Source organism: Miniopterus schreibersii (assembly GCF_964146895.1).
Source record: "Miniopterus schreibersii genome assembly, chromosome: 4".
Taxonomy (NCBI): Eukaryota; Metazoa; Chordata; class Mammalia; order Chiroptera; family Miniopteridae; genus Miniopterus; species Miniopterus schreibersii.
In genome coordinates, this window is record NC_138105.1 from 101,343,646 (window position 1) to 101,361,577 (window position 17,932).

The following is a 17,932-nucleotide window of genomic DNA, read 5'->3' on the forward strand; positions in this document are numbered from 1 at the left end:
CGGGGCCACCGTGTCCCCACCCCTCTGCAGCCCTCCGGCCCCAACGCCGCCTCCCTCCCCTGCATCCTGAGCCCCCTCCCCGTCCACCCGTCCAACAGAGCGGCACTGCCCACAGGCGGATACTGGCGCTGGAACTGAGGCTGCTGCGCTGGGCGGCGCAGTTCTAGAGCCTCCCGTAAAAGTAACGCCTTCACCTGAACGCCCGTGTCCCTGCCCTGCCTCCACCTCTTCGCCCTGCGCCCCTCCCAGCCCCTCCAGCGGGCACCCCCCTCGCCCTCGGAGCCCATCTCGGGCACTGTCCGATTTTTATCTTGTTCGGGCCCCCACAGCGTCGGGCCCAGCTAACTGCCCGCTGCTTCGGAAACACTGCCCGCCCCGGGTCTCCGGGCGGCCACCCTCTCCTGTCCTGGTCTCCTCCCCGGGCCACTGGCCCCGTACAGGACCCTCCTCCTCAGCCCGGCCTCTGTCCTGTGGCTTCAACGCCCTCTCCGCGCGCCTGGCCCGCCGTCCGCCTTGCCAACCTCGACAGGGGGACCCCAGCCTCACAGACACAGCGGCTGCCCCCTTCCGAGCCCGGGCCCCCCTCATGGAGCCTCCGAGCCTCACCTTCCACCACCATCCAGAAGTCCAGTGGGGAAAGTGGGAGCTGGAGCCAGGCCTCGGTTTCCCCACCTGTGACCTTGGAGGGTTGAGCCAGGTGCCTCCGTGGGCGCTTTTGATTGTGAGACTCCAGGGCCCCGTGTGTCCCTGGCCAGAGCCCTCGGTGACGTCTGCTGACCACACACACACTCTCTCTCTCTCTCCCCACTGCTGGGAACACCTCTGTCCCCGGGGACAGTGCGGACGGAGCCCGGGAGGCTGGCCCCACGTTCCTTCTGTCACATCGGCTGCAGCCTGTGTCACTGCTAATGAAATAAAGAAATATGGTGGTTCCAGGCTTTTAAACTTCTTATGACCGGATTTGCATAATCGCCGCGGCGTGCTGGGACGGGCACATCTGTCTACAAACACGTTTGTCTCCTCGATCGCTGAGCCCCGAGAGCGCGGGCGGGGCGGGGACTCCCCACTGCAGGGGCGGGCGGGCCAGGTGGGGGAGCGGGGCGGGGAGTTAGCCTGATAACCGCTCGCCTGTCCGATGTCCTGCCAATAGGTCACGGTCACTGCTCGCGGCTGCCTGACTGGGCCACAGAGCCTGGGGTGCAGGGCGGGTGCAGGGCGGGTGCAGGGCGGGTGCAGGGCGGGTGCACAACCCCGACCAGCGGAGCCAACGGGGCCAGAAGCCACCTCGGGCTTCAGTCCAGGCCAGGGCCTGAGCGCTGGCTCCGCCACGCTCTGGCTGTGTGACCTTGCGCGAGTCACTCGACCCCTCTGAGTCTGTTTCCTCTCTGCCGAATGGAGATCCTGCTGGAAGGCCCCTCACCGGGATGAAGACGACTGCGCCCGAGCGTCTGAGGCTCCGGCGTGTGGGGGGCCCAGGCATGTCCTGCAGGCGCTTCCTTCTCCAGCTGCCCTGTCCCCCGGCGGAGGGGGAGGGACGCACGATTCGGGGCAGTGTGGGCCTTGGACCCACACGGCTCCTCATGCACGCGGACCTGCCCACCGCCCTCCTGGTCTCCCTGTCCCTCTAAGGAGGCTGGCCCAGGTCCCAGGATGGCCGTCCAGCGCTGCTGGCTCAGCGGGATCCTAGCCCCTGGCCCCAGGGTCAGGCCTGGCAGGTCCCCAACCTCGGCCGGCCCTGGTCTGCCCTCTGTCCAGGAGGCTGAGGGCCCATCGCCTGCACCGCACCCCACCCCACAGGGATGCAGAGGGCTCGGGGCGGCTGAAGGACGGGGCCTGGAGGGGGGGCCTGGGGAGGGTGCTGAGTGGCCGACAGGCCTGCAGTGACCTCGGTGGCCTCACCCTGCCTCCCAGAAGCTGCGCTGAGCAGCGAGTGAGCAAACCAAGGGGGCTGCTCAAGCCCTACAGGACCCCACACACATGGAGACCTACTGTGTGCAGAGCCCCATCTCCAGTTCCAGGGCCTCGGGCATCAGAGTGACCCCATTAGCCAACAGGGACACAGGCCAAGAAAGGAAGAGGGTTTTGCACGAGAGAAAGGATTTCCCCCAACTGAGGGCCATAGGCCACGGGGCCACGGGCCACAGACCATGGACCACAGACCACGGGCCACAGACCACAGGCCACGGACCACAGACCACGGCATCTTTGGCCACCATCCAGCCTGATAAAAATGTGGGTCCCGCCCTTGCTGCTGTGTGCAGTGGTCAGAGTGCCGCCCGCACACCAAAGGGTTGCGGGTTCTAGTCCCGGTCAAGGGCACGTACCTGGGTTGCGGGTTCGCTCCCCGCCCCGGATTCGGGCGCATGCGGGAGGCAACCGGTCGATGTGTCTCCCTCACACCGAGGCCTCTCTGTCTCTCTCCTCCCGACCTCCCTCCACTCTCTGAAAAGTAGAGAGGGAAAGAATTCCCTCCTCAGGTGAGGCTTACACAACAACACGGCAAAGCGCAGGCCCCCGAGTCCCCAGAGGGAAGCCTGGAGCTGCAGCCTCAGCGGGAGCCCGGGGCTGTGCCCCCCGCCTGGTCCTGGACCCCAGGGTGAGCCCTGCCTCCGGGGATGACGCCGGGGCCCCTCCCTCCTCCGCTTCCCTCCCGTAGGCAGCTCCAGGCTGCGGAGTTAATTAGGAACCAAACACTTAATGGTCTGTTATGCTTCCACTGGGCATCTTTTTAAATTAAAAAACATGATGTACAGCATCGCTGGAGGGAGAAATCACTTTGCAACAGCTTCCTGCTCGGGCGCTGGCAGGGACGCGGGGACGGGGCGGCTGGCTGGCCTCCAGGGACCCGGGACGCCGCGTGACCCTCTCCAGGAACACCGGGCACCCCGGCCCTCGGGCAGCGTGTCACCAAAGCCAGGCGAGGGTCGTGGTGACCAGAAGGCAGCTGGCACCGTCCCCATCACAGCCTCACACCCTGGCAGCGGGAAGTTCTATCTTTAGTCTGACCTCAATCTCTCCAGCTGCCGCGAGGGACGGCGGTCAGAGGCCAGCGGCGGAGATTCGCTTGTTGGGCAAGTCCCAGCAGAACCCTGACCTCCGAGAGCCCCAGCTCAGGGAGCCCCGGGCCCGCCCGGCCGGGGCAGGACCTGCACGGGGCACAGCCTCTGGGGACCGGAGGCGCGGCTCTCCCCTCCCGGCCCACTCACCCGGCGCGGTGGCCGCCACCGCCCACCAGGCCTTGGCGCGCGCAGGTCCTTCCTCACGTCCCCACGGCCACAGCTACGTAACGAGAGCGATTTCCTGGCCGCTATTAATTGTATTAAAGAGTTTGGGCCTGGCTTTCGAGCAGAGGTTAAAAATTAGCAATTAGCCCTCCGATGATACGTTAATAAGGGAAATGAGACACCAGGCAACGCTCAGCCCGAGCGCCGGAGGGGCTAGTGGGCGGGGCAGTCAGGACGGGCCACGCCCTGGCCACGCCGTGGGGTGTGCCGGGGTGGCCGCCAGGCCGGGGACGGGCGCTGCGGCCAGGAGGCTCTGAGCCCAGGCAGAGGACGGCCCGGGACGGTCCCCTTAGCAACTCGGTGTTACATCCACGTGGGACACGGGGCTCTTGACTGTGTGTTCGGAGAGTTTCATCACCACCCCGAGGTTCCTGAACAAACTGCAAGGCAACCCCCTTTCTGCCACCCACCTGGGGCTCCCCTGGCCTCAGGACACGCAGAGAGCTCGTTACTCCGACACCACGGCTGGCACCAGACCCCAGGACACCTGTCAGGAGGTGGCTGGTGTCCCCGGGGACAAAGGAGCCCCCTGGGTGGGTCCCAGCCAACCCAGCACCCCGACTCCTGCAGCCCCGTCAGTGCCTGTCCCACCGTCGCCCGGCTGGCCTCACGGAGGAGGCCCCTGGAGGGGAAGCCGGACGCCCCTTCACGTGGGTGTCATCTAAGGGGCCCCACCCCCGCTGCTCCCACTGCTGTGCAGGGACCTCGGCCCCCGACGCCAGACTCCACCCAGCTCCACCCATGTCACAGCCCGAGTCCCGACATTTAACACTCAAGCCGCCCGGACGGCATCTCCAGGTACAGAAAAGACCAAAACTGGTTCCGACCCCAAGCAGGGGACACGTTCCCGACACTGATACCGAATCATCTCGTGCCGCCGGCCTGGGCCTGTTCCCTCCTCCCCCTGCACCCCAGGGAGGCTCCCCAGCGCCCTGGAGGGGGTCCCCATCTTCACGGGCCAGCCAGGCCTCGGCGGGGTCCCTGCCTGCCCCCCAGCTTCCCCGCGAGGTGCTGAGCAGCCTGCGGTTCACGTGTTTCCACCTGGACACTCGCCACCCCCACCCAGCCCCGCCCAGCGCTCTTCTCTGCTCAGACTGGGGCTGGGGGTCTCCCCTCTGAAACCCCAAAGTCACTGCATTGCCCTCTGTGACCCTGCACTGCAGAGTGGGGGCCCCTTCCCGTCTCCGTCCAGGGGGAGAGGGAATGTGACTGAACCGTGGAACCTCCATCCAGACGCGTCGCGGTCGACCTGAAGCCGCCTCTGTTCATGCCGCCGACCCAAGTTAATTACCAGCAGGCGCCTTCGCTCCGTCCCCTAGGAAGGCTGCGTGGGGCCCTCCCCTCGCTCCTTGGGAACCCCGACACCCACTGTGAACCTGCAGACGACTCCCTCTGGCGCCTCAAACACGCCGCCCGCCACACGGGCCCACACGCTGACCTCGAAGAGCCCCCGGGTCGGTGGCCCCGTCGCGCCCGCTTTCATGGGTCTCGGTAACGACCCTGCGTCCTGGGGAATTTATTCCCGGGAATCCGTGGGGCTTTCTCTGCTGCCGTGACGAGCGGCGAACGTTTATTTCATTACGTCTTCCAGCGGCTCGCTGCCGGCACCGATGGAAGTTATTGATCTGCGTGTGTGGGTTTCATATCCAGCCCGGGACCCTCCGAGGTCTCCGATTAAATTACTTTCTCAGTGGGGTCTCCTGGGTTTCCGCGCCCTCGCGGCACACTGCGGCAAGTAATTGCAGCCCTTCCCTGTAAACACACCACTCGATTCTGTTTCGTGTCTTATTGCTACGTCCACAATTGCTGGCCTGTGATGAAGGGCGCCGCTGGGGGTTTTTATATGAAAGTTTCTGAACGGGAATCATTCAAGTCCCGCCGTGCGGAACGGTGCTCGCTGCTGGATGGAGGCAGGCCCTTTCCTTCCATAAGACGGTTCCTGCCCAGCTCTATTTTCGGCAGTTCTTTTAGAACAGAACCGGGCACTGGACGCTCTCACGCGCCTTGGTCATCGATCAACCCGCGGATACTGCGCGTTATGTTAATAGGTCTCTCTCGCGTTAAGCGGCCTCTGAGTTCTCTCCGCGAGCCCCACACAACTGCGGCTGATTTCCGCTCTCCTGCTTGTGGAACTGGCTTCGCTTGTGCCCCACTGGGGACGTTCGGCCTCGGGGTGGGGGTCGAGCTGACTGCCGCCCGGGGATCGGCCCGCTTCCTCGGGGCGCCTGCCTCCGGAAGGGCACCCGCTCGGGCGAGGAGCGCTTCGCCGCCCGGCTGCATGAGCTGGGCCGTCCACAGCGCCGCGCAGGCGAACACCATGACCAGCTGGCGTTACCCACGGGTGCCCCAGACAGAGCCTGAGGACAGTCGTCACAGAGTTTAGCAAAGGGCTCGCCTGGGGGCGGGAGGGCCAGGTGGAGGAAATCTGGAGCCGGCGGGGGGGGCGGTGCCAACAGCGGGCAGGCGCTGAGCACTGCCGAGCAGCACACTTACCCAGGGAAGGTGGTACACTGGGTGTTACGTGTCCTTTACCATAGAAATTTAGAAAGAAAGGGGGTAGGATCGGAGAGGGCACACGGAAGGCTTTGGCGGGGGCGGCCTCTCGTGGCATCCAGGGCTTGGCGACCGCGGGCAGTGCGCGGGGTGAGATTTTAGCCGGAGGGGACAGCTTTTAGGTATGCATGGCATCACTCCTCATACCCTCAGCTGTATTAAATATTTCATAATTAGTGAAATATTTATTGGAGATTTCTTAAATATTTGAGACATCTTAAATATTTCATAATAGATTTTTAAATGTTTTGAAAAGGAATGGGCTGCTGCGAGAGGCTGAGCTCCCCGTCACCAGAGGCGTGCAAGAAGAGGCAGGAAGTCAGAGCGGGCGCTCGCACGGGGGGGGCTGGACTCCTGCAGCGGCTCCCGAGCCAGGAAAACCGTCAGAATCACTCGTGGGCTTTTAAAGAGACCTGGGGAGCCAACCCTCGTCCAGATCCCCTCGGTCCAGGGCAGGGCCCCCGCGTCTGTGTTTGTTCAAAGGGCCACTGCCCGTCTGGTCTCTGCTTTGTTTTCTGGGGCCCCGAGGACCAGGACCAGTGGCGGGTCCCAGGGCTGGGCCAAAACCGCCCCCGAGTGAACGATGTACCGGAACCTGAGCCCAGGGGCTGCGGGCCAAGGGCCTCTGACAGCGAGAACGCAAAGGGTCCCACTGCACAGATGGAAACACTGAGGCCCGGAGAGCAGAAGGGGTGGTCTCAGGACCACAGGAGCCAGGACGGGGGAGGACGTGCCCCGGTCCTCCTCCTGCCCTTTCCAGGGCCCCTGGCCGACAGAGCCACAGTGGGGATGGCTGGTGTCTGGGACATTCGCCCTCGGAGGCCCCTTTGTCCCCAAGGAAGCGTGTGACAGATTGAGCTTGGTGGCCCGGCGTGTGCCCAGCCCAGGGGCTGCGAATGGTTCCCGTGAGGGGCTGGACCTCATCTCCCAAGCCGCCCGCTCTGACCCCGCGGCCCGCCATCATCTTGTCCACAGACTAAAGCACCTACTCCGGGCGGGCACCTTGCCGGGCGAGGCAGGGACACTCGGAGGTGACTGCGTGGCCCGGTGCCTGAGGAATCGAGTCAAGAGAACCTCCCAACTTTGGCCTCTGCCCTCGGGGCCCAGAGAGGGAAAGGCATTTCCCCGGGGTCACACAGCAAGGCCACAGCAGAGCCGGACGAGGGCCTCGCATGCCCCCTCCCCCAGGACCTCGGGCAGCTGGTTCCCTCTGCCCCGCCCCCAGGACCTGAAGAGGGGCTGGAGCGGAGGGACGAGGGCTCCTGCAGACAGAGCTGCCACCTGCTCCACGGTGGCCTTGGCGAGTCACTCAGGCTCTGTGTCACCGATTCCTTGTGGGAAGCCAGCAGCCGCCCCAGGGCTGAGAACCGGACGCAACAACCCTGCTGCCACCGGGGTTTGACTGGACAGGTGCCAACACATAGTTTCAGTGCTACTGACGAAGGGGATCATCGTGTGAGGTTCTCAGTCGCGGGTGAGGGGCCCGGTGGGGGACCAGGCCCCCGGCGCACGCCCGGGATAGGGCCCTGACTCATCTCACAAGTGCCAGCACGTGGCCCCGGAACCCACAAGAGCAGGGGTCTGAGAAACAGGAGGTGCCAAGTAAACTCGTCACAAATGGAAAAACTATTCAGTAAGAACCAACCACGAGGCAGCAGTGGACCACAGCGGGCAAGGCAACAGGCCCCAGTGCCCACTGTTACCCTCCTAACAACAAGGAAGGCGTAGCGCCCCCCTTCATCAGCCCCCATTTTCCTGCTGAGATGCAGATACAATGACTGGAGGCGCAGCAGCCGTCCTGAGGCCATGAGGTCAGAGGCTAAGAATGGCGCAGGAGGAAGCTACAGGAAAGCCGGGCCGCTGCCAACTTCCTTGGGCCACGCACTTGCCCCCCACCCATCGCTGCCCTTTTTCCATGAGAAAAAAGTCCCCCTATGGGGTCCAACCATACGACGGACGGGTCTCTGTCTTGCGCAGCCAAGTTCATCCCCAGCTGACACAGCATAAAATAACGGTGAGTGACTTTATTAGAAAGTTACTCTCAATTTAATTATTCTCCGTGCTCCTGATTGCATCGAAAGGAAAGTCTGGATCGAGGCTGGTCCACCTCTCGAGCACCTCTGTCCATGCTCGGCTCTCCATTTTTAATCAAACAATAGCAGGCCGCGGGCTCCGAGCCTCCGGGGGCCACGGCATCTAGCTGGAATTTAATAACACTGTTTTGTTTCCACTGAATTTATTTTTATGATTATGAATTCTATTTATGGCGAGGGAGGCTTGTTTTCCATTTGTGGTGTGCTATAAAACTTCCCTTTTAAATAAATGTGTTTAAGTTTTTTAAAAGTGAATTTAGAGGAAAATGGCAAGAGTGGGGGCACGTGGGCGGCTACCGCCCAGCCCTGCACTCGGCGGCTCCCCGCCTCGGGCACCGGAGGGAGGCCGGGCAGGTCGCAGGCTACCCTCGGACGCACGCTGGGGGCTGAGTCTTGCCCTCTGTCCATCCGGGGGCGGGGGGTGGGCGGCTGACCCCGGGCACCGGGACCTCGGGGAGGTGACGCCTCCGGTCACGGGCTGAGCAGTCAGGAGACGAGCTGTGGGCAGAGGCTGGGAGCTCTCCTGGTAACCAAGCCACTAACTCAAAGCCCCAGGTTCCTGCCAGTCGGCCAGTGTGAGGCCGACTTCAAAGGCCGGCCTCCGGGAGCCAGCGTGACCTTTTCCTAATTAGCTCTGGCTGTTTGCTCTGTAGCCGCCAGCTGATCTCTGGACAGTGGCTCCAACTCCAGCCAATGCCGCCTGTCACCGTCGGGCAGATAAATAACCCTGCTCCTTGGGGAGGTGGGGGAGGGGGCCGGGCGGCCGCAGCAACGGAGGGGAAGGGACTGGGACAATGTGCCGCGTGGCCTTGAGCAAGTCACCAGTATGTCGCACCAGCTCTGCCGGGGAGAGCATCACCCCGTTCTCAGAGAAGGAAACCGAGGCCTGGGAGGAGGGGAGCCCTACAGAGGGGGGCTGGGCTCCAGCTCTGCCAGCTCCCAGATCCCTCTCCCACCACAGCCTCTGTGCCCACAGGCCCAGGGTGGCTCACGGGGGCTCTCGGCGGCTCTGTCCCTGGTGCTGAACGCAGGGCCAGCCAAGGGCAGGGCCTTGTCCAGCAGGTCACCTGGGGTCAGCAGAACACAGAGAAGGTTCCTCCGGACTCTTAGTCATTGCTCAATAAAAGCAACTTCTAGGGACCAGGAAACAGAGGGAGGGAGATGGAAGGGAATTAGAAAGTTCGCTTGCTGGATGGCACATGTTCTGTCTGGAAGGATCTTGGAAACAAGCGCCCGGCCCCCGGGTTCCCGAAGGAGACCTAGCGCGACGTGCGTGCTCCGTGCTCCGCAGCCAGACCTGCGGGAGCCTCGCCATCTGCTCTGCCACCTGCCTTCCCAGGTAGGCCAGGCTGAGAGACACCCATCCATTCAGTCAACAGGCCTCTGTTCAGTGTCTGCCCCGCCCACCGGGCTCAGGAGGCCGGGGGGCAAAACGGGCAGCCGGGGCTGTGAGAGGGGAGGCCCTGGGGGTGAGGGCTGAGGCCTGGGGGGGGCCAGGCTGCAGGACCCTGGATGCACCAAGGGCTGGGAAGGCGGAACCTCGGGAGGAAGGGTAGAGCTGGCATTTACGTAACGTGGTGGGCAGAACGGTATCTGCCGGGCGCCGTGTCGTGCTTAGGTGGGGGGATACCAGGAGCCTACCGAACACCAGGACCCCCATACTCTCCACGGAATGCTTGTCTTACGGGAGAGGTTACCTCCATTTTACAGATAAAAAACAGGAGGTCAGAGGTGGTCGATGACTGGCCCAGGCTCTGAAAACCAGCACGGTGGGGTCTGTCCCACAACAAAGTCCCTCCAAAGACAGACAGACCTGGGAGAGCGTGTTCTGGGCAAAGGCACAGGGGTGGGAGAGCACAGGGCGGTCGCCAGGGGTCTCTGCCAAAGCCCAGCTCTGCTACCCTGCCTGTCCTGCACCCCCACGGCCGTGACAATGGCCTGCGGTCAGCACTGCCGAGCCCACCCAGCCTGGCCCTACCTGTCCATGCTCCACTGCAGCCCTGGGCCTCTGAGGTGTCCTGTCCACTCCCCCTGTCACGACCACTGCTGTGCGGGTCTCAGTTTGGATGCCCGTGGGGGTCTTAGGCCACTGGCATGGTCAGAGCTGACACCCACCCCAGGCTGCCCTGTCTTCTCAACACCACCTTCTCAATAAATCCATGGAGAAGGTTCTCGGGGACACACTCATGTTTCAGATGGGGAAACTGAGGCCCTTAGAGTGGAGGTGCCGGTCGCTGTCACATGGAATTGGTGGCAGTGATAGGTCAGAAAGCAGCCCCCCAGACTTCCTCAATGATGGCGGCTGAAGGACAGGGGCCTGGCGTCCTCACCCCCCCCCTCTAGACTAGGTGCTCCCCTGGGATGGGGTGTCCAGCGCCTCCTCACCAGGCCTGGCCCACAGCAGGCGCTCAATAGAACAAGTGAAGGAGAAGTGACCAGGACGCTGGACGAGTCCCATGGCCTGGCCCGTCTGGCCTGCCAAGGGCCCCACCACCCCGCCCACTGGCTCGGGCTGCCCTGGCCTGCGAGCTGCTCCTCGCACACAGCCCGGCCTCAGGCTCTTGCTCCCTCTGGCCCCTCCGCCTTGTCCGCTCACGGTGTCCTGCTCTCCTACTCAGGCCTCCGCTCTGGAGCCACCTCCCAGGAGGGTCCCTCTAAAGCCACAGAGACCTGGGGAGCCATGTGCCCACCAGCAGAGAAAGGCAAGGCTTTCAGGCCCTGGAAGGGGTCTGTTCCCCGCAAACTCCCAGCCCGTCAGAACTGCCAGAGCCTCCGTTTGTCACGTTAGATAAACTCAGCCTGTAGAACACGCCAGCGGCTGAAGACAGAGCAAGAAATCTGCCAAAACCCCAAACCGGCATCCAGGCCCTTCAACCCACCGAGTCACTTACCAGCACCGCCTCCTGCTGGTCAGGTGAGGCATTGCCACCCAGCGCTAAGGCACAAGGAAGCCCCTGGGGAAGGGCACCTCCTGCTGGTCACCTGAGGCATTACCGCCCAGGGCTAAGGCACAAGGAAGCCCCTGGGGAAGGGCACCTCCTGCTGGTCACCTGAGGCATTACCGCCCAGGGCTAAGGCACAAGGAAGCCCCTGGGGAACGGCACCTCCTGCTGGTCAGGTGAGGCATTACCGCCCAGCTCTATCACACAAGGAAGCCCCTGGGGAACAGCACCTCCTGCTGGTCACCTGAGGCATTACAGCCCGGCTCTATCACACAAGGAAGCCCCTGGGGAACGGCACCTCCTGCTGGTCAGGTGAGGCATTACCGCCCAGCTCTATCACACAAGGAAGCCCCTGGGGAACGGCACCTCCTGCTGGTCAGGTGAGGCATTACCGCCCAGCTCTATCACACGAGGAAGCTGCCAGAAAACAGCACCTGTATGAGCTAAGTGCGCAAACTGCAGGATCTGCATCCCGCTGGAAACGTGCAGAGTACCTCAGGCCCTGAGCCATACAAGGACAGGTAACAGAAGAGGGCACAGCTGCGATCTGAAAGTGTCACCAGGAAATAACGCATCCAGCTACTTCCCCGCTTGAGGTGAGACCAGCAGACACAGCACAGCTGAGTCACTGGGACACCTGGTGTGCCACTGGGAATGTGGCCTCAACCCCCACCCTGTTCTCTTGGTAAGTCAGTGCAGCATTTTAGATCATTCCGTCCACGTAAGAACCTGTCTTCAGATATATAACGTTGAGTCAATGCTAACACACGCCACATTATCCACGTGGTGGTTCTGCACTCGAGTACACGGTGTCGAATCTGTTCCCACAAAGCAGAGGAAGGTGGAACCTGACTCATCAGGGAGGACACTGGATAGGCCTGGGCATGGTCACCTCCCCCAGCTTCTCTTGTCACCCCCTGAGGCAGCCTGTTTACCCTTCACCCATTCTCTCTGTCAGCTGGGCAGCACCTCCGAACAGGAGTCAATCTCCAAGGGACGTTTGTCCTGCAAAACAGCTGGATCTGACCCCATGACCTGTCCCATGACCCCAGCACACCTGCCCCCCTTGCTGATGAGAGTCCATAGAGCAAGACTGTCTCTTACCTTCGGGTCAGGGCCCACCAATGACCCGGCACATCTGAGGACAGGCTGGTGGCACCCTCTCCCTGGGGTTCACAAACATCTTCTCATTTCCGGACACAGAGGAAGAGCATGAGTCCAGATGAAGTGGGCGAACGGTCCCCACGGCGGGTCCACTGCAGAGAGAGAAGGGAGAGAGTGAGAGGGACAGGCAAGGCGGCCTGCGGCCATCTCGGCATTGGGAAGATCCCGTCCTGTGCGCACTGACCACATGGAAGCCAGGCCTCCATAAACAAGATGGAGAAGCTGGGACATGCCAACACTCGGGAGGCACAGAGGTGGGGGGGTGACAGAGGCGAGAGAGACAGACACAGACTGCAGAGTGCAGACTGGCTCTGGCCCCGAGGGTTGGGGTGTGGGCCCCGGAAGCTCAGGGGCCGGCGGATCAGCAGGATGTTGAGGGCCTAGTGCACCCACATCCCTCTGAGGCCCCTGAGGTCCATGAGACAGAGATGGACAGAACAACTGAGGCCAGACCCCCAGGAGTGAGCCAGAGCCACTCCCTCCCAGACAAGGCTCTCTCCACCAGCACCCCCATTTTGCAGACGGGAAACTGAAGCTGAGAGGAGAGCCCTCTTACCAGGGCACAGAGCTGACATGCAGCCCGGAGCCACATTTGGACAGAGCTGGTGCCTTGAGTCGCCACTGTCTGTGTGTGTGACTGAAGGCACGTAATTCACCAACTTAAGGTGGCACCTCGGGGTGGAGGAGGGGGTGCCCAGAGGCAGTGGTATCTCTGGGGCAAGGGAGATTCTGGGAGCAAGGTTTGAGGGGGGCTCTGGTTCACCTTGAGCCCCGGGAGGCCAGTGGTGACCCTGGGAAGAGCCTAGGCAGGAGCCAGGGTTCCTGCTCCATCTGCCTGCACCCCCCACGTCCCCCACACAGAAGCTGCTCCCAGGCTCCTGGGCTGCGCGTGGGAATTGAAAGGCGAGAAGGAACCTGTCTTGTGAGGAAGCGTGTGTGTGTGTGTGTGTGTGTGCGCGCGCGTGTGCGTGTGTGTGCAAATAGATGAGTGAGTGGCATGTAATTACCTAAAATTGTTGGTTAGAAGCGGATGTAAATAACCAAAAAATGCAGGGAAGTGGGGGGAATGCTCATCAATTAGAGCTAATTACTTAACAGCTAATTGAAATAATAATGGTCTGTATTTGAATATGCAAATGAAGCTGAACCTGACTTGGAAAAGGTAACTGGAATAAAAATTGAGAGGATATGGGGAGCTCAGAAGCTCTCCACCAACCTGGCCCTGGCTATGACCTCCAGGCTGAGACCCCAGTCCCCGGGGCCGGGCCCATGTCCCTTCCTCCCTCCAGGCCTCTGCCCACACTGGGCACCCGCCTGGAGTGCCCTCTCACTGCCCTAGCCCAGCAAGGCTGCCCTCCTCTCCTGGGTCCTGGTCCCCCTCACAACCCGGCTCCTCCCAGACTTCCAGCAAAGGCTGGATGAATGGGGAGCCCCTGTGCCACCACACGTGGGAGCAGAAGCCAGGCCATTGGAGCTCAGGGGTCCTTCCTGGTTGGCCAGGGGGTTCTGTCTTCACCTCATGCACTGGGCACTGGCCCAGCTCTTCACTCCCCATCAGCATCATTTGCAGATGCACAGACCAAACATCCAGGGCCCTGCCAGGCCCGAGCTAGCCGTGCGCCAAGTCCCACCTTTCCTGTTCCCAATCTGTCCCACCCAGAGTCACTCGGGTGCCACCCTGGTGGGAGCCGCCGGCTTCTGGGAGCCCGGGGACGGCGGGGCTGGGGGCTGTGCACCTGTAGAAACCCCGGGTGAGCACAGCTCCAGGCGGTGCTCGCGACGCAGCTGGAAACCCACGGGTCTGAGCACCGTGTCCAGAAAGGATTCTCGGATCAACCGGGCACCAGCTAGGCTCCAGAGGCCGGTGGATCCTGTGACACAGATAGGTAAACTGAGGCTGCAAGAGGCCAGGTCACTGGCCCCAGATCACAGGGCAGGTGGGGCAGGCTGTGAGGCCCTGAGTGCAGCTGGGCGGGGTCCGGCACACCCTCCATGCAGTGCCCATGCGGTGGACGGGGAGGAACACCCCTGACTTGCAGGCCGGGTAAGAGGGGTGGAAAATGAGAGCCCAAACTTGACATTTGCATTTCAAACACTTATATCAGCAAAACAAATAACAGTAATTATATCATTTGCATATTTTGTGCCGTGATTGTTTGGCCAGGGGGGAGGAGGGGCTCCTGCTGACGCCAGCAGCCCTGCCTCCCCACAGCTGCGCCAGCCCCACCCGCTGGATGTCCAGTCTCCATCCAGCCTCCCAGCCCACCCACCCACCAGGGCCAGGGAGACCCCAGGGAGCAGGAGGACTCTGCCCTGTCTGGGCAACCTCTCCCACTACCTGGGCCTGGCCTGGCCAAAGCCAGGCACCCCCACCTGTGAAATGCTGGCTGCTGGCTGCTCTGGGGCCCTGCAGGAGCACCCCCCCATTATTGCCGCCCTCAGGCTATGTCCCTTCTCCCCCAGACTCTGTTCTTCCTCCTTCACACCCCTCCTCCCTCAGCATAGGCGACCTCAGGACCTTTGCACCTGACCGTGACCCCACTAAAAGGCTTCCTCCCAGATCTACCCACAGCTGACACCTCCTAATTCACAGTCCAGCTCCAATGTCACTTCCCAAGCACCCGGGACAACCCTGATGGGACAAGCAGGGCTGCCCTCTCGGGACCAAGGTCTCTGCCAGGCCCCCAGCTGGCCTCACCACAGGCCCAGACCGCTGCCTGGCACACAGGGTGGCCCTACTCACCTTCCCATTGCTCTGCCCACTCTCCCTTGCCCAAGGTCACAGAGATGAGCAAAGATTCCTGCTGGGTCTGCCTGACCCCTTGCTTTTTGCAGGATGTGCACCCAAACGCATGGACTCCTCGTGACAACACTTAGGAAAGGTGTCCTTAGTGCCCCCATCTCACAGATAAGAAAACTGAGGCCCAAACACATGAAGAGACTGGCCCAAGGTCACCCAGGATATTGCTAAGCTGCGCTAACAGCTCTTTGCTCTTGATTTAAAGTCAGGCAGAAGCACTGCCAGGGACTGTCCCGATGGTAATTAGGGCTCCACAACCCCCATACCAGCCGCAGGCAGGGCCCCTCCCTCCTCCCGCTCTTCTCTTTCCACTGGGCCTGGACTGGGGGTGGGGGCAGAGCCCTGAGATTCTGAAAGTGCACATGAGGCCCCTTCCCCCCGTAAACAGAGCAGCAATTAACTCCCCGCTTCACACCCCACAGCCCCACAAATTCCAGATGGAGCAAACAGTTAACTATGAAATATTAAGCCACAAAAAAAAAAGCTAGATGAAAACAGAATTCAATACTTATCAGTCCTCAGGAGGGAGACAGGCTTTCCAAGCTCCAGAGGAACAGAATAAATTGTAAAAAGAAACGAGAGGCAGATTTGACCAAGTAAAAATAGGGAAAAAGAACATAGGAAATAACAAAAATGAAAAGATATGCGGCGTACAGGGGGAAATACCGGTGGCGGATGTGACAGAGAAATGATAACTGTCTCAGTTACGTAAAGGACGCGTTCGAATGGGCGAGGGGAACACCGACAGCCCGTGAACAAATGGGGACAGGAACAGGCGGCCGACTAATATCCGGGGCCGTGTTCTATCTCCTGCCCGATCAAGGAAACGCAAATTTAAAAAAATACGGTGAGGCACCTTGCAGGCTCATCAAATAAACAAAAACCACCACCACCGCCAAAAAATTTAAAAATTTAAAAAACCCTAAAGGTAATACCCGGTGCTGGTACAGTTATGGTGAAACGGGCGGGATTCTTTGGGAAAGTCACTTGGCACCACGGACGCATCGCTGACGGCGACCGACCCGACTCCTGCTACGACCACTTCTGTTCCACACTCGGCCTGAGCAGTAAAGCAAGACAGACAGACAAAAACGATACGGTTCTGACGGGAAGAAACAGAACTCGGAAGAAACGCAACTCACAGTGTTACGACTGCGGACATAAAAAATCCCGAAGGACACATGAGCCCAGTCGCGGGTCAGAGGGCTTGAGCCCCGGACACAAACCCACAGGCCGACGCGGACTGAGTCTCTGTCACCTCCAGCGGGTAGGAAATGAACGTTCAATCTGATCGATAGATCAGGTGCAATCGCCACCAAAAGCCCAGCAGATTTTTCCCTTCTGTAGAGCTCGACAAGCCGATTCTTGAACTTATTTGGAAGAGCAGAGGGCTGAGTGAGATCTGCCCTAAATAAGAACACGGCTGTGGTGGCGTCAGATGGCGAGGAAGTTCTATATCGGCTGCAGGAGCTGAGGCAGCTTGGTCTTCGTACAGCATCGGACAGAGGCCGGGGTCAGTTGTAAAGCTGTGTGGCCAGCCCCCCCCCACACAGATCACGTGGACACACAGGGCTCGGCCGCGACCGCAGGGTGGGTCTGAGAGGGGCACCGTCCTCCCCGTCCCTGCAGTCCCACGTCTGCAGGAGGCCCAGCCCTCGGGACGAGAAGTGGGCGGTGGCCACGCCCCCGGCTTGCGGGTGACTGGGGCCAGGGCCACAAGAGACCCCCCCCCGTGTGACAGAAAGGGTTGGTTTTTTCCCCGAATGGATCTTAGGCTAATTTCCACGAGACCCAAACTCTCGAGTGTGGGTTCCAATGTCCCCTCCCTGCAGGGGCACCTGCCCAGGGGTCTCAGGCCCAGGTGGGCCCTGGTTGGGGGGGGTGGCCAGCGGCCCTCAAAGGCCGTCTAAGTTTGGCCGAGCAGTCAGGTCAGCTAGGCATGGTGACCACGCGCGTCTCGGTGTCCCAGCCTCACGTCTCATGCCCTCACAGGTGGGTATCTGGGTGCTGGGGGCACTTCCTTAGAGGTGGTTTCCTGCCTCAGAGCAGTGGGGGGGCCGCTCCGGCGTGGGGCACGTGCCTGTGGGTGGCTGAGGACCCAGGAATCCCCTCCTCGGCCTTGCCCACCTCCCTCTGGCCTCCCAGGCCCTTAGTGAGGGCACCCGGTTGCCATGGGAACCCTGCCAGCTGAGCGATGACTTCAGGACAGCAGCAGAGGGAGAAGCTGGGCTGGGCCTTCCCGGCCGCTCAGCAAAGGTCTTGGAAAATCAGCCAAATGGCTAAGGGGGCAGGGAAGCTGCCTGGCACAGAGACAGAGCGGGGTTTAGGGTGAGGGCACCCTTGTCGGGGGACTGGAGGCCATGGGGCCACATGCCCTCCTACGTGGAGGTGGGCAGGGCCTGTGTCCGCCCAGGGTGGCCGGTATGGGGGGACTGCGGCTGAAGCTGCCTCAAGCCTCAGTTTCCCTCCCTAGAAAGTGGGTTGGAGACCACAGACAGGGCCCCCGGCCATTCGGGACTAAGTGGCAGACCCACGACCAGGCCCCCGGCCAGACCCCTTGTCTGACCAACGATCCCAGCACACGGGGCTGGGGGCACTTCTCCTGTGTGAACCACAACCGGACGGGGGCTTCCCAGCCGACTCCCACCTAATGCTGCTCACCTCCTTCTGCTCACAGGGGTTTGGGGGAGGAAGGACTTTCCCACCTTCCACTGGCCCAGCCACCTCCGGGGAGCCCGTCGTGTGGGCCCCACCTGTCAGTCTCCCGCACACGGGCTCTGCGCTCAGGGTTGCCATGGGGACCAGCTGGCGGGATGAGCGAGGGCACACCTGTCGGTGTTCACACACGGCTGCGGGCACCACCGAGGCGTCCACACATGGTGTGCGCAGGGTCTGCAGGCGTGTCCACATCCACACGTGTGTGCACGCGGGCTGTGTGCAAGCACACGTCAGTCAGGGCCTCACGCAGGCCTGGCCGCAGTCCCCTGTGGCATGTTCTGGAGAAGGTGGACGCCTTCCTTCACAGTCTCACCTTTAATTTAACCCATAACTCTCAGAGGAAGGGATTCAGGAAGCTTTCGGCAATTTCCAATTAAA